Raw genomic sequence first — 18,417 nt, 5'->3', positions numbered from 1 at the left:
GATTCGTGGGCAATTTTTTAACTACGAGGGGGTGAGTCTGCAATTTCACTATATAATTACGCGTACGGTACAAGATTCAAATAATAAAAATTGGTTAAACACCTACAAATACTATCAAAATGTCAACCCTAACTCTCTCGTATAAAAAAAAATTGAAATTCCTAAATATTGAATTGGGGGATGTATCGATCAGACGATCACATATTTTTCAACACATTTTCCCATAAAATAAAAAAAATAAAATAAATAAGATAAAGTCAAAGTCAACAGACCGCGGGAAGATTTCAGCACATGTACCTTTGTTCTAACAAAATAGAAAGTTTGTATCTCACGTTGGCAAAGATAAAACTATAGTCTATAATATATAGCTTCTTCTCCACAGACTCATCCTTATATAATTAATAGATCACCAACAATGAATGCATACGTTGTTGTCGTCTTATACTTCCTCGTTACCGTTGCAGTCGTAATTTCCATTTACGCGGCCCTAACCCTAGAGGTCAACCTCCACCAAGGCCCGCGCTTCTACATCAAAGAATTTTACGTTCCCGCCCTCGATCTCATCTCCCAATCACCCATAACTACTTCAAACAATAATAATAATAATACCTTACCTATTAACCCATGTCTATTCTTTGATTTCGCATTTGTAAACATCGAAAACGAGCACATCGTACGCTACGGAGATGCAAATCTTACATTCTCGTACGGCCGAAACAACGCCGTTGCGAATTACGTAGTTCGGAGCTTTGACCAGGGGTCGTGGGAGGTGGACTACCGGCGGGAAGTGGTGGAGAGCCGAGGAGTGCCGTGGGAGGATGCTGTGAAGGCGGTTTCAAATGGGTCAACGGTGGTTTTTAGGGTTGACTTGGCGGTGCGGCCGAAGTTTTGGGAAGGGATGTGGTATTCGAAGAAGAAGGGTGTGAGGATTGGTGCTGACGTGGAGGTTGATGGAACGGGTCTCAAGGTGAAGAGAAATGATATTAGGCTCAACTCGGCTGCTTCTCATCGTAGGGTTGGGATTCATGTATTGTTTCTGAGCCTTTTAGTTGCGTGGAAATGTTTGTGCTTTTGAGTTTTTATTATTATTTCCTTGTTTTATGTATGATCATATACGTGTGAGTTGTGACTGTTGAATTTTGAATGCCTATCAAAGTCCACTCTTTTGTTGAGACAGACTACGTGTTACGACATTAGGAGTGGCAACAGTATTCTTGTGTTATCACAGTAATTAACCTACTAAAAGCAGAATAAAAAACACAAGAATTTAATGTGGTTCGGATACAAACGTACCCTACATCCACGAGGACTTGCAAAACTAGTTCAGATTTATGTGTACATTAATAGGACTTAATAAAACACTAAAGACTCCCTCTTTATGTGATACGCCGTTCTTGCACACGACTCGAACTTGTTGATAATCAAAGCAATTCCTCCTCCGCACTCTTGGACTTCCTCCAATGTTGAACTTCCTTCAAACGGCGGATCGACCTCTCCCGAGATCTTTTAAGCACTTCTCCCGAAACGCCGATCTTCTTTATGGCCTGGTAGAAGAAACCTGTTCTGTTGCCACACCTGCCGTGCAGACAGGGCTGCAGCACGGGCTGCACCCTTCAAAGCCTTTATGCTGGGATTTTTCTTATTAAAGCTCCATCGGACTCATATGAGGTTGAGGGCCTTATATAGGCACGAAATCCACCACCCTAAACCTAACTTGAGCCCTAAGAAATCGATTAACTAGGTAATAGAATCCTAGTCGATTTCTACTTCTATTCTAGATAAGTACAAAAGATACCTAACTAGAATATAATACATGGAAATAAATCTAAGTCCTAATAACAATATTACAAAAGTAGGACTCTAATTAATTCCAAAATAAACATGGAAAACAAATCTTTGCCAATCTTTAATTTCCACATATGGCGGATTTCTTCAATCTTCACTAACGGAAATTTGGTGCCAACAATCTCCCCCTTTGGCATAGATTGGTTAGAATCCATGTTTAACAAGAACTCCCCCTGCAGATGAGATTTACTCCCCCTGCAACAAAGATGTCACTTTTCTTCACCCGTCTTGATCTTCTATCAGAGTGTCCCATCACGGGGCACGTTACAACGCAGCGGAATTGGGTGAATGCCGTGACAGACTTCCGTCTCAACCTTCCTTGTGAACACACGTCATCCAATAAGCAAAGCAAACAAATCAAAACCCAAAATCGGACACTAAGTATATCTAGTGACCCGCTCTGATGCCAATTGTTGAATTTTGAATGCCTATCAAAGTCCACTCTTTTGTTGAGACAGACTACGTGTTACGACATTAGGAGTGGCAACAGTATTCTTGTGTTATCACAGTAATTAACCTACTAAAAGCAGAATAAAAAACACAAGAATTTAATGTGGTTCGGATACAAACGTACCCTACATCCACGAGGACTTGCAAAACTAGTTCAGATTTATGTGTACATTAATAGGACTTAATAAAACACTAAAGACTCCCTCTTTATGTGATACGCCGTTCTTGCACACGACTCGAACTTGTTGATAATCAAAGCAATTCCTCCTCCGCACTCTTGGACTTCCTCCAATGTTGAACTTCCTTCAAACGGCGGATCGACCTCTCCCGAGATCTTTTAAGCACTTCTCCCGAAACGCCGATCTTCTTTATGGCCTGGTAGAAGAAACCTGTTCTGTTGCCACACCTGCCGTGCAGACAGGGCTGCAGCACGGGCTGCACCCTTCAAAGCCTTTATGCTGGGATTTTTCTTATTAAAGCTCCATCGGACTCATATGAGGTTGAGGGCCTTATATAGGCACGAAATCCACCACCCTAAACCTAACTTGAGCCCTAAGAAATCGATTAACTAGGTAATAGAATCCTAGTCGATTTCTACTTCTATTCTAGATAAGTACAAAAGATACCTAACTAGAATATAATACATGGAAATAAATCTAAGTCCTAATAACAATATTACAAAAGTAGGACTCTAATTAATTCCAAAATAAACATGGAAAACAAATCTTTGCCAATCTTTAATTTCCACATATGGCGGATTTCTTCAATCTTCACTAACGGAAATTTGGTGCCAACAGTGACAACATAAAATATTGAAATTGTTTGCTATGTTTTTTTTTTTCCTTACTAAAGGAACCCGCAACTAATTATATAGGTGCACTGATACTTTCGTAAAATAGCTTGCAAATAATATTAGAGATGTAAATCACATCTAGGCTAACCATATATGACAAGCTCCATTTAGCAACCGTTGACAAGGAGATTCAAATCTGAATCAACGAACACAGACTCACTTACTTCAACCGCTAGACTTATATCCTTTTCGGGACTAGAAATATATATATATATATATATATATATATATATATATATATATATATATATATATATATATATATATATATATATATATATATAATATATATATATTGTAATATGTTTATGTTGAGAGATGTGTAAACATGAATTGGCATAGACAATTGACTAATTAATGTCAATATAATTTTTGGTAATTAAAAATATTATTGATATAGTTAGTGTACAATATAAAATTCATATAACAATTAATTAATTCTTAACGAATATTGCAATAATGTCACCACTCGCTTTGTCGTATATATAAAATATTAGTAAATTGCAAACACCACCCTTCTCTAATCCTCAATTAATAAAAAAAATCCCTGTGCTATAAGAAAAAAATAACACTCCACTCCCATGTGGTTACAAGATTTTGTAGATGACTCCCTTATGTTTTTAATATATGTGGTTGATGGGGTAGCTTTCGTTTGTTTTTCCGTCACACTTAATCGCCGGTGTCAAACATCAAAGCATTTTTTTGGCAGATGACCCCCTTGTGCTTTCATTTTCACTTTCATTTTCACATATGATCCCTTTAAAGTTTGATACACGCGGTTAAGTTTGACGGCAAAACTAATGGAAGTTATTTCCATAAACCACAAGGAGTTATGTGCTGATCTTACGAGCACAGGGCATCATCTGCAAAAGCTTGTACTACAGGGGGTTATGTGCTAATCTTACGGGCACATGGGGTGATCTGCAAAAGCTTGTAACTACAGGGGTTAAGTGCTATTTACCCTTATATAAATTAGCAAAAAGCCCCCTGTAATTAAAAGTCTAAGTAGGTGAAGGTGGTTTGTGTAGAATCCCCCTCACCGGAAAATCATGGTTCTATGAAACGGGCTTCTCTCTCCAACCACCCTTACCAATCGCACGCTTCTCAAAACTTCGAACTTCCATTTTTCTTTCGATTTATTTGGTGATTGTTGTGTGGTTTCATCTTTAACGAGATCGCCGGCGGTGGACTTTGTTAGAGATATGTATTTTCAGGAGTGGCGGCGGTGGATTTCGTGAAGAAGGTTGGCGGCAGATTTTGGAGGATTTGAGACGGTTAGTGAATGATGATTGGTTGGCGGAGGCGAGGTTGGTGGCAGATTGGAATTTCTGAAGGCTGGCAGTGATGGTATGCGTAGTGTGTGTTTCAACCTAGGTTTAATAATGTACTGAAAAAATCACAATTCAATCCCCTAATTTAAGTTTCAGAAGTTTAGTAAAATTGCATTCGTCTTTTCATCTCTTTTCAATGACTAAAATTACAATAGGTGCAGTGCGTTAATAAAAAAAATTATACAGAGAGATTTTTGCTAATTTTTATAACACAGAGACTATTTTTATCAACTGAGGAATCCTCAGGGGTAGTTTTTCCAATTTACTCTATAAAATATATAAAATTGAAATTTACGGAAAAATTACATTTTTCGTCCTCATACTTTACCCACTTTTTCAAAACTGTCCCTAAACATTTTGGAGTTACAATAGTAGTCCTTAATCATGCCATCTTTTGACATAATTGGTCCGCCGTTAATTTTTGCAGTTAAGTTGGATGGAAAATGGCATGTGCCTCTCACATGCCTTCAATTTACAACACTACATGAAAATGGACTTTCAACAAAACGCATTGCGTCTTGTTAAAACGTATTTTTTATAATTATTATTTTTAATTAAAATTTAATATAAAATCGAAATCACGTAAATTCCAAAAAAATCAACTCGTTTCGGAAATATTGTTTAAAAAATCAAAATATAGTTTAAAAATTTATAATATTGTTCCAAAATCGGCATTTTTGGAATTCAAATAAAAAACCTGATAGGAATTGGGGAATTAGAAATCTCCATTCCAATTTTCACCTCTAGTCAATTCAAAAAATCTCAATTGTGAGACAATATGTCGAGTTTTAAATCATTCAATGGGTGAAAATTGGAAAGGAGTTTTCTTATGCTGCCTAGTTTGATCGAATTTTTATTTTATTTTAAAATAATAATTTCATTCAATTTCCAAAAATTCCGATTTTAAAACACAATATTATTTTTTTTAGACAATATTTTTATTTTTTAAACAACATTTCTAAATTTATTTTGAAAAAAAATATCGAGTTGTAGATTATTAAATAAGGGTGAAAATTGGAACAGAGTTTTCTTCCTCCGCCTATTACGATTAGATTTTTCTTTTATTTAAAACAATAATTTTCATTTGGATTCAAGAAATCCAAGTTTTAAAACATAATATTATTATTTTAGACAATACTTCTAAAAATATTTTGAAACAATTTATCGAGTTTTACATTATTAAATTAGGGTGAAGATTGAAATGGAGGTTTCTTATCCCACCTATTCGGATCGAATTTTTATTTTATCTTGAAACAATGTTTTCATTTGATTTCCGAAAATCTTGATTTTGAATTCAATATTTCATTTTTTTAAAACAGTTTCAATTGTTTAAAGAATATTTCTCAAAATATTTAAAAAATATATATATCGATTTTGTTTTTTTGGAATTTATATAATTTCGAATTTCAATTAAGTTTTAATTATGAAAAATATGTTTTAACAAGACGCAATGCGTTTTGTTAAAAGTCCATTTTCATGTAGTGTTGTGTATTGAAGGCATGTGTGAGGCACATGGCATTTTCCATCCAACTTAACTGCAAAAATTAACAGCGGACCAATTCTGTCAAAAAATGGCATGATTAAGGACTACTATTGTAACTCCAAAATGTTTAGGGACAGTTTTGAAAAAGTGGGTAAAGTATGAGGACGAAAAATGTAATTTTCCCGAAATTTACAAATATACCCAAACAAGCATATACGTGTGATCTTGTTCAACAATTATATGCTGATGATATGGAGCCTTTTGGCACTTTTCACCCTTGAAAAATAATAATAGCACTTTGCACCCTCAAAACACAATAAATCGTTCTCAATGCACTCTAAATTGAATAATAAAGGATAATTCATTTTTTATTAGTTTTTTTTTTTTTTTTTTTTTTTTTTTTTTTTTTTTTTTTTTTTTTGCGCGGTGCTAATAACAAATTAAATTGTTATTTTCTTCAACTTCAACCTAATTTCGAGCGCACAAAGTGCGAAAAATGAAAATCACACCGGATAATTGGAAAATGTTATATTTTCTTACAAAATAAAATCAAATAAACTTTTATCACAAAATTATTTGATTGATAGATCTTTAATTGTAATTGGTGGAAAATGGAAATGTTAGGTATAATATTTAGAAGAAAATATGATTTTTAGATAACTTGATAACGAAATAGTTTAAGGATTTTTTTTTTCATAAATTTTTTTTGTGATAAAAATATAATTTTTAAATACCACTATAAATATTAAATTACATTTATTAGCTTTAAAAACTCACGTGGGGTGCATTATGCTTGATATATTGTGTTTCGAGGGAGCAAAGTGCTATTAATTTATTTCGAGGGTGCAAAGTGCCAAAATGGTATATTTCAAGGGTGCAAAGTGGAATTAAGCCCAAATTATATCATACTTGATTTCAATTTTTATAAGTTCGTTTTTATACTGTGATACAAAATCCAAGATGGCGAGCAACCCGTCGAGAACCAACCAATTGCTCCGCCCGAGGGTCCAAGCACAAGTTCGGACCGGCGATTTCAAAGACGAATGGAGCGTGAGTTGCTGATCACAAGAAATCGGCTTGCCACGGTGGAACACAAGGTGAGCACGATCGAATCCCTCCAACGATGGTCGGGGAAGATGCTCCAAGCCATTGTGCGACATTTGGCGTGCGGCAATCCCGAGTGCGCCGAGCCGGCTCCGTTGCCCGCACCGATTCTTGAGCCGGTACCCGAGCTTTCGGATGATGAAGGAGATGGTGATGCTCATGCGCAAGGTGGAGTTGGCGAGCAACCAAGCGATGGTCCCGACGCTTAAAAACAGGTGTTTTCTATCCTTAAACTCCGGGCGAATCACATTGAGGGCAATGTGAATTTTAAGTTTGGGGGTGGTTGATTACTTGTTTTCATTTGTGTGCGCTTTATTTGTGTTTTATTGTTTTTATTTTGCATGCGTTAGTTGTTTTAGTTGCCGTTTTATTATTTTCGTTTTTTATTAAAAAAAAAAAAAAAAAAAAAAAATTGTTCGATGCATCGCTGAATTACGATGATGGGAGATGGTCAATGTTTGATGATGAAATTGCTTGTTTTATGTTGATAAGGAGTAGATATTTGTTTAGCTTTCGATTCAACGGAACGTAGAAGTAAATTATTGCTAGGAATCACACCTTGTGCATTGCTTTGGTTGAATGTTTTGCATTTTAAATTTGGAATTTATTTGTGCTCAATCATGCTTTGTTAGGTTTTAAATCTCACCTTAGGACATTTATGATACGAAGTGTTGATAATAAGTGATTTGGGATATGATTTGGGCCTTCTTTGAACCGTTTGAGCCTTTCAAGCCTACCCTTTTTGTCAAATTAGCCTTAGAACCTTGATTTGAGCCTCGGAGAAAAGGTGTTCTTTCTTTTAGCCAATATGTAGAAGGTAGAAAAGTGGAGATTTTTGAATAATTATCCCTTGGTGGTCGGTCGAAAAATTCTTATAAGATCTTTCTTCTTCTTCGAAATAAAAAAATTAAAAAAAAAAAAAAAAAAAAAAAGAAAAGAGAAAAAGAAAAAGGATAGATATATATGTGCATCTTCATATATATATATATATATCTAAATCCTTCGATATGCAAAAAAAAAAAAAAAAAAAAAAAGAAAAAAAAAAAAAAAAAAGAAGAAGAATAGATTAGAAGGGAGAAATAAGGACTAGTTGTTGAGTTGTGTTGAAAACTCGATCCATTGTCTCAAGGCAAAAGTGTTGACGTGTGAATTTTGGAGAATCGAGTTTATTTAAGTCCCTAGAGGTGAATTCATTGTTTCAAACGCCTATCTTTCAAATTTTGGCGTAATCACCTCAATTCAAGAAAATTAGCCACACATTCCCATATTACCTACCTCGGACCAAAGAGCCTAACAATTGAAAGCCACAAAGCCCCAATGATCCCAATAGCTTATTGTTCAATATTAGTTGAGCAAAATAATTTGGTGAGTATTTGGAGTCAAATATATGCATGTAAGTATAAATTCTTTCTATCTTTAACTTGCAAATATTGGATACTTGAAGCAATTGTATGACTTGTGGTTTTTGGTAATAGTGAGTGACTAAGTGCCGTTGAATGTTAAGCTTGCGAATACCTATGAATTGTCATGATAATTGCAAGTTCTGAAAACGCGAAGTTGACCAATCGATCTATGTAATGAGATGTATGGTTTTGTTGTGTGTTATTAATTTAATTTTACTTGAGGACAAGCAAAAGTTCAAGTTTGGGGGTGTGTTAAGTGTATATTTATACACTTAATTGTACCTTTTAATTGGAGCTTTTGATGTGTTTTTACGATAATTGGTGCTTAATATGGCTATTATTTGTATTTTAGGTGCAAATTGAAGAATTGGCAACTTTTGGGGTGAAAACTGCAAATTCAGAGAAAAAGTGGGCCAAAAGTGAAAAAATCAGAAATCTGGAGAATTAAAGACCGCACGGCCGTGCGGATTTTAGTTCAAAATCTCACACGGCCGTCCGGGTGGACGTGATGGCGCAGTGAAGGGAACTCAATTATACAAGGAAACCCGCCCTATTAGACTTTTGCACCCTATTTAAAGGCCACAAGCACACAATTAGACCTATCTTGGATCTTTTTACCTTTCATCTTTATTTTAGTTTTTAGTTTTTATCTTTCGACACGCAATCAAGGAGCAAGAACGAAGACGAAGACTTGACGACTCTTCATCATAGTTCTCCTCTTTTATTGTTTTTATGATTTTTCGTATTTTTATTATGTTTTCCGTAACGAACATGAGTAGCTAAGTTTTTATTCTAGGATTTTATTGGAACCCTATGTGGTAATTCGAACCTATTTTTCTACTTTTATGCAAGTTTAATTCTTCGATTATTTCTTCTATCTTGATTTTATTTAGTGCATGAGCGTAGCTAACTTATGTTGCTATTTGTTATTGTTAGAATTGATTGACAGATCGTTTTAATAATTAGAACAGGGATAGGAGAGCCTTCGAGTAGTTTTTCACCGAATGCGTGTGTTGATTGCATGTATTATCGTAGACATACAGATAATACCTTAGGTAGCCGTTTGCGAGACTTGATATTTAATGCTTTATTTATACTAGGTTTGCATAGACATATAGTGAATCTTTTATGAATAATAGGTTTATAGCGCAGCGACAGCTGGTTATGAATAATTTCGTGTCTTGGGTTAATAATCGGGAATCGTAACTTGCATGATAGGAGATTAATCGGGTGAAGAATTATCGCATAGGGGGAAGATAAAATCCTAGATCCGTTTTATATTGATATTTTCTCGTGATTACTTGCTTTCTTAATTAGTTTAATTTATTTAGTTAATTAATTTGACAACCCTGCGTAGGCTGGATAAAAATCACAATTGTTAGGATTTGGTACTTAGGATTAAATAATTTACGTATTCCCTGTGGGATCGACATCCGACTCTCACGAGTCTACTTTACTACTTGTTTGCGATACGTACACTTGCGTGTTGGTATTTAGCACCCAACAAGTTTTTGGCGCCGTTGCCGGGGAATACGGCTAAATTATTTATTTATCCTAATATTAAATTTGAGCAATTTTTCTTACTTCAGCCAAATTTTTTATTTTATTTATTTAATTATTTTTTATTTTATTTTGTTTTAGGTACTTTTTATGCGAAGAGGACACGACACGAGCCTGCTACCTCTTGATCCCGAAATTGAGCGAACGTTTAGGCAAGCCAGGAGAAATCAACGGTTAGCCCAAAACAATCCGGCAACGATGGAGGACGAGAATAATCGTGGAGAAGGTGACCAAAGGCAACCACCGAATGTGGCGAGAGAAATCGTCAACGAGCAAGAGCAACGCCAGCTAATCAATCCACCACCTCGTCAACGAGCATTGCATGAGTACACCGTTCCGACACTCAATGGGTTTGAATCAAGCATCCAGCAGCCCCCCATTGAAGCCAACAATTTCGAAATTCGAGCGGGACTCCTCACGATGCTTCAAAACAATGGTTTATTCAGCGGATTGGCTCATGAAGACCCACATCTCCACTTGGTCAATTTTCTCGAGACGTGTGACTCGCACAAGATGAACGGAGTAGCACCCGAAGCACTGCAACTCCGCCTGTTCAAGCATTCTTTACAAGGAGCAGCCCGAGAATGGTTGCAAACTCGTGCACCGCACTCCATCTCGTCTTGGGCCCAGCTAGCACAACTCTTCATGAACACATACAACTCCCCAACAAAAACTGAGAGAATCCGGCGAGAAATTCAAAACTTCATACAAGAAGCCGGTGAAGCATTGTTCGAGACATGGGAGCGGTTCAAACAGTTAGTAAGGAGGTGCCCGAATCATGGACTTCAAGAGTGGCGCCAATTGCAAATATTTTACGATGGACTGCAAGACAACTCGAGGACGGTGCTCGACTCTGCAGCTGGAGGCATGTTCATGATTCTGACTTACGACGAAGCATACGAACTCTTGGAGCGGATCGCTAGAAACAAATACATGCGGGCATCGGACCGGTCGAATAGCGGAACAGTCAAGACGGGAGGAATTTTGGAGTTAGACGGAGTCACTGCAATCACAGCCCAATTGGAGAAGCTATCGAAGCAAGTAGCGGCTTTGCAGACTCAGCAAGTCCATGCAGTCCAAGTTCCTAACCAGCACGTAGAAGAAACGGAGTCTCTGAATTATGTGCATGACACCAACCGACAACAGAGGAACCCGTACTCCAACACGTACAACCCCGGATGGAAAGATCACCCTAACTTTGGGTGGGGAGGAAATCAGCAAGGACCAAGGCAAGCACCACCTCAAGGTCAACCGTCTAATTATTCACGACCAGCGCCCGGATTCCAAAATCCGCCTCAAGCCCAACCTCAAGGAGGAGATCTCGCAAACATCTTGGCGCAATTTATGACAACCACCCAAGCCTCCATCCGCAATTTAGAAACACAGATGGGTCAACTTGCAACCCAACTAACAGCGAGGCCATCGGGAGCACTGCCATCAAACACGGAAGATCCTCGGAAGAACAACGTCGAGCAGTGCAACGCCGTGAGTTTAAGGAACGGGAGACAATTAGAGGAGGCCCCACGAAAGGAGAAGCAAAACACGGTAATCGAGGAGCCGAATGAGATTGAGGAAAAAGAAGCAACTCGCAAGGAACCGCCATCTCCCACAGTGATCTCACGAGTCCCTCAAGTCCCATATCCTCAAAAGCTTCAAAAGAAGAAGCTCGATGCCGAGCACCAAGGATTCTTGAACAAGCTGAAGGAAATCCACATCAATATTCCTTTTATCGAAGCCATTCAAAAGATGCCAAAGTGGGTGAAATTCCTCAAGGAGCTCGTAACAAAGAGGAATAAATTGCAAGGGAATGAGATCATCCAACTCACGGAGAAGTGAAATTCTTGTACGACCCCTTCCACAAAAACTCGGCGATCCAGGTAAGTTCACTATCCCTTGCACTATCGGAGGTAGAAATTTTAGGTCGCTCATTGATTTAGGTGCCAGCATTAATCTCATGCCTTATTCCATTTACAAAAATCTTGGGTTAGGTGAGATTGAACCAACGGCTATAACCCTTCAATTAGCCGATAGGTCTTTAGTTTACCCAAAAGGTATTCTAGAGAACGTGCTAGTAAAAGTGAATAAATTTATTTTCCCTGTGGATTTCGTTATACTTGATATAGATGAAGATAGGGAGATACCTCTTATTCTAGGAAGGCCGTTTTTAGCCACGTCGAAAACTCTAATTGACTGTGCTAGTGGTGATCTTTCAATGACAGTGCACGATCAAACGATCAAATTTAACGTTTTTAGCACTAATAAAAATCCATGTGATGATAATGATTGTTATGCTATTGATCTTGTGGATTTTACAAATCATGACGATTTTGACGTTTTGATCTTAGACCATGGGAAAGGATCTTTGAGTGCAGGAGATGGTGGCGGAAAAGATAGTCGGACGGAGCAAGTTTATTGTGCTAGTTCAATTTTAACTCCGCCGAGGGACAGTCAAAAGAGTTGGGATGATAACAATGATGAACGTGCAAGGTGGATGTGGCCACCTAACGAACCAAACGAGCATTATTGGGGAGAGGGATGCAATCGCCAAGTGACTTCGGTCACGTTAGCTTGAACAAAGAAGCAGACAAAGTCTGGCTGAAGACTGTAAACTTAGCGCTTCTCGGGAGGCAACCCGAGCTTTCGTTTTTCTTTTTTTTTATTTTTTTTTATTTTATGTCACTTTAAATTTTTAGTTTTGCTTTTATTTTATTTTATAAAAAAAAAAAAAAAAAAAAAAAAAAAAAAAAAAAAAAAAAGTTTCAGGGGCACTAATAAGAAGTTTTTATTTTTGAGGGCCTTAAATGGAATGTTCGAAACTTGTCACACGGCCGTGCAGAAAAAGACCTGGAGTCTCACACGGCCGTCCGAGAAACGGACCCAGCTACTGCCCAAATCCGGAGTTTGGCACGGCCGTGCGGATTGCTGCACAAAATCCCGCACGGCCGTCCGAGTTGAGGAGCCGCTACTGCCCGATTTCACCAAACGGTGCGGCCGTGCGGATTTCTTCACAAAATCCCGCACGGCCGTGCGAATAAGAAAAAAACGGGCAGTTTAAAGAGGGGTTTTCACACCCAAATTTTCACAATTTGAAATCCTCCTCTCTCACCATTCGAACCCTAACACCCTATTTTCAAAAAAAAAAATCGATTTTCTTGAACAATTTCACCGAAAATTCACCAAATACACACACATACTCCTTAATCTTGGTTATTTGTTGTTGATTTATGCAGGGAGGCTTAAAGAAAAGTAAAAATTTCCCCAAAAACCCATTCCACCAAGAACGCCCACAAGGTGTTCGACAAATTGCCCAAGTCAAGTTTGGGGGGAATTTTGCACACCAACCACTTCCACATCCCTTCTACACACATTCTCAAGTCATGGGGAAACGAGGACGTGACGGAGAGGGCACTTCCAAAGGCGAAAGCACTTCAAAGGGAAAGGGGAAGGGCAAGAAAACCGACCAAATTCCGACCCCCGACGACGACGCTTTTTGTGTCGAAGGCGCTAGTGCTCGTTTCGAGAAGCAAAAGGGGAAGAAACTAGTGACGGAGCGCGCCTACGAGATCACTCTTCCACAATTTGCCCCGTTACATCAAGAATTCCTACGACGCGGGTGGCAAGCACTATTGGACCTCCATGGTCAACAACTCCAAGGGGTTTTATTTCCCTTGCCTCATTACCGGCTTATGCAAGAAGGCGAAGGTCCCAACCAAACCGACGGACATTTTCACATCAATTCGGAATCCGATGAATGACCTTGCGGCCCGGCAATACAAGGCACCCATCCAAGATGGCGAGCAACCCGTCGAGAACCAACCAATTGCTCCGCCCGAGGGTCCAAGCACAAGTTCGGACCGGCGATTTCAAAGACGAATGGAGCGTGAGTTGCTGATCACAAGAAATCGGCTTGCCACGGTGGAACACAAGGTGAGCACGATCGAATCCCTCCAACGATGGTCGGGGAAGATGCTCCAAGCCATTGTGCGACATTTGGCGTGCGGCAATCCCGAGTGCGCCGAGCCGGCTCCGTTGCCCGCACCGATTCTTGAGCCGGTACCCGAGCTTTCGGATGATGAAGGAGATGGTGATGCTCATGCGCAAGGTGGAGTTGGCGAGCAACCAAGCGATGGTCCCGACGCTTAAAAACAGGTGTTTTCTATCCTTAAACTCCGGGCGAATCACATTGAGGGCAATGTGAATTTTAAGTTTGGGGGTGGTTGATTACTTGTTTTCATTTGTGTGCGCTTTATTTGTGTTTTATTGTTTTTATTTTGCATGCGTTAGTTGTTTTAGTTGCCGTTTTATTATTTTCGTTTTTTATTAAAAAAAAAAAAAAAAAAAAAATTGTTCGATGCATCGCTGAATTACGATGATGGGAGATGGTCAATGTTTGATGATGAAATTGCTTGTTTTATGTTGATAAGGAGTAGATATTTGTTTAGCTTTCGATTCAACGGAACGTAGAAGTAAATTATTGCTAGGAATCACACCTTGTGCATTGCTTTGGTTGAATGTTTTGCATTTTAAATTTGGAATTTATTTGTGCTCAATCATGCTTTGTTAGGTTTTAAATCTCACCTTAGGACATTTATGATACGAAGTGTTGATAATAAGTGATTTGGGATATGATTTGGGCCTTCTTTGAACCGTTTGAGCCTTTCAAGCCTACCCTTTTTGTCAAATTAGCCTTAGAACCTTGATTTGAGCCTCGGAGAAAAGGTGTTCTTTCTTTTAGCCAATATGTAGAAGGTAGAAAAGTGGAGATTTTTGAATAATTATCCCTTGGTGGTCGGTCGAAAAATTCTTATAAGATCTTTCTTCTTCTTCGAAATAAAAAAATTAAAAAAAAAAAAAAAAAAAAAAAAGAAAAGAGAAAAAGAAAAAGGATAGATATATATGTGCATCTTCATATATATATATATATATCTAAATCCTTCGATATGCAAAAAAAAAAAAAAAAAAAAAAAGAAAAAAAAAAAAAAAAAAAGAAGAAGAATAGATTAGAAGGGAGAAATAAGGACTAGTTGTTGAGTTGTGTTGAAAACTCGATCCATTGTCTCAAGGCAAAAGTGTTGACGTGTGAATTTTGGAGAATCGAGTTTATTTAAGTCCCTAGAGGTGAATTCATTGTTTCAAACGCCTATCTTTCAAATTTTGGCGTAATCACCTCAATTCAAGAAAATTAGCCACACATTCCCATATTACCTACCTCGGACCAAAGAGCCTAACAATTGAAAGCCACAAAGCCCCAATGATCCCAATAGCTTATTGTTCAATATTAGTTGAGCAAAATAATTTGGTGAGTATTTGGAGTCAAATATATGCATGTAAGTATAAATTCTTTCTATCTTTAACTTGCAAATATTGGATACTTGAAGCAATTGTATGACTTGTGGTTTTTGGTAATAGTGAGTGACTAAGTGCCGTTGAATGTTAAGCTTGCGAATACCTATGAATTGTCATGATAATTGCAAGTTCTGAAAACGCGAAGTTGACCAATCGATCTATGTAATGAGATGTATGGTTTTGTTGTGTGTTATTAATTTAATTTTACTTGAGGACAAGCAAAAGTTCAAGTTTGGGGGTGTGTTAAGTGTATATTTATACACTTAATTGTACCTTTTAATTGGAGCTTTTGATGTGTTTTTACGATAATTGGTGCTTAATATGGCTATTATTTGTATTTTAGGTGCAAATTGAAGAATTGGCAACTTTTGGGGTGAAAACTGCAAATTCAGAGAAAAAGTGGGCCAAAAGTGAAAAAATCAGAAATCTGGAGAATTAAAGACCGCACGGCCGTGCGGATTTTAGTTCAAAATCTCACACGGCCGTCCGGGTGGACGTGATGGCGCAGTGAAGGGAACTCAATTATACAAGGAAACCCGCCCTATTAGACTTTTGCACCCTATTTAAAGGCCACAAGCACACAATTAGACCTATCTTGGATCTTTTTACCTTTCATCTTTATTTTAGTTTTTAGTTTTTATCTTTCGACACGCAATCAAGGAGCAAGAACGAAGACGAAGACTTGACGACTCTTCATCATAGTTCTCCTCTTTTATTGTTTTTATGATTTTTCGTATTTTTATTATGTTTTCCGTAACGAACATGAGTAGCTAAGTTTTTATTCTAGGATTTTATTGGAACCCTATGTGGTAATTCGAACCTATTTTTCTACTTTTATGCAAGTTTAATTCTTCGATTATTTCTTCTATCTTGATTTTATTTAGTGCATGAGCGTAGCTAACTTATGTTGCTATTTGTTATTGTTAGAATTGATTGACAGATCGTTTTAATAATTAGAACAGGGATAGGAGAGCCTTCGAGTAGTTTTTCACCGAATGCGTGTGTTGATTGCATGTATTATCGTAGACATACAGATAATACCTTAGGTAGCCGTTTGCGAGACTTGATATTTAATGCTTTATTTATACTAGGTTTGCATAGACATATAGTGAATCTTTTATGAATAATAGGTTTATAGCGCAGCGACAGCTGGTTATGAATAATTTCGTGTCTTGGGTTAATAATCGGGAATCGTAACTTGCATGATAGGAGATTAATCGGGTGAAGAATTATCGCATAGGGGGAAGATAAAATCCTAGATCCGTTTTATATTGATATTTTCTCGTGATTACTTGCTTTCTTAATTAGTTTAATTTATTTAGTTAATTAATTTGACAACCCTGCGTAGGCTGGATAAAAATCACAATTGTTAGGATTTGGTACTTAGGATTAAATAATTTACGTATTCCCTGTGGGATCGACATCCGACTCTCACGAGTCTACTTTACTACTTGTTTGCGATACGTACACTTGCGTGTTGGTATTTAGCACCCAACAGTGATCCTTGATCTACACATAATAACACACAAATCTATGTGTATGTACTAAGTGGGTAGTTATTTGTATAGATCTATAGTGCAAAACCAGCTGGTGTTTTTCATCAGGTGTATCATCTCATAGACCATCTAGGGTTCTTTCAATTCAGTTACAACAATGAATTTGGACTTCTTTGCTTCGGTTTCTTTGCTAAACAAAAAATCGAGATTTTAACGAGTTCGGTCCTAAATTCCAACAAATTATCGAATTTGTGGAATACCAAATTTTGATAATATAAATGGGAATCAAGAATTAACATTATTTCAATCTCGAATTCCAAACTCACCTCTATATTTATTTCCCATACCACTAGCAAAAAACGAGTATGTATATAGCATTTAACCACCTAAACTTTATCTGCTTTTGCTGATTACCATCTCAACCAAAAAAAAAAAAGTTCTGATTCCACCTGAATTTAATAAGTTGTACCACGTTGCCCTTTTTCCCATTTTCAGGCCAAAATGGAAGGAATTAGACGCATGTGTGTCGCACATGCGATTTGGAAGGACTTTTTTGTCTTTTCAAAATCACAATTCTTAATTCCTCCATTTTCTGTCAATACCATCATTTTTGTTCTTCTTCTTCGCTATTAATCTTCTTCTTCCTCTTCTTCATCTTCTTCTTTTTCTTGCTCTTCTTCATCTTCTTCTTTTTTTTTGCTCTTCTTTCCACAACCCTTTTCCACAATCTTGTAAATAGAAAAATGAAATCGTAAAAAGGCAAGAATCCAATATTAGGTTCTCTGCTCGTTGTTTCATTTTCTCTACTTCTCCTACCCACCCCCACCCCCACCCACCACCACCACCTGCCGCCACTGTCATTCCCGGAAGACAATCTATATTCTCAGGGGCGGACCCAGGAGGTATTGGGTGGGGGGCTAGAATATTTTTTTGGACTAAAATGGTACAAAATTTTAACTTTAGGGGGCTAAAGTGTATAAATTAATAGATAAATAACACAAAATATTAGGAAAAAAAAAAGGTAAAAAAAGAAAATTTATGCAGGGGCGGTGGCCCCCCCAAGGCATACCTTGAGTCCGCCTCTGTATATTCTCTCTCGGAAACAATAAGGTGTGAACATGGTTCGCCGGAACGGAACAGTGTATTATTGCGGGCACTATCTACAAAGATAAAACTATAGGCTATTTCTACAAGTATAGCTTCTTCTCCACGGATTATATTTCTCTTTTAAAGCTCAAACAATGAATGGATCCCCATGCGAATTGTAGCTTTCTGCCTATGCACCCTTATCATCTTTTCGGTTGTATTTTCCATTTCCATAACCCTAACCGTCCAGACCACACTTTGCCAAGGAGAACCAAGAGAAGAAGAAAGGGACAGAGAAAAAGCTGAAAGAAAATGATGATAAGAGCCTTTAAGTTGATGATGTTTTTTCAATTCCGGTGAAAAATTCGCCAAAAAATTGACTTTGGGGCAAAGTGCAACAAAAACAAAATTTACAAGAGGGGGGCGTCTCTTTTTCGAATTGCTAGGCGGAAAGTGCGAT

This window comes from Erythranthe guttata, chromosome 13 (assembly GCF_056151865.1).
Source record: "Erythranthe guttata isolate IM_541 chromosome 13, IM_541, whole genome shotgun sequence".
NCBI classification, from domain to species: Eukaryota; Viridiplantae; Streptophyta; class Magnoliopsida; order Lamiales; family Phrymaceae; genus Erythranthe; species Erythranthe guttata.
The sequence above is the reverse complement of the archived record's forward strand: the minus strand, read 5'-3'. Positions refer to the sequence as shown.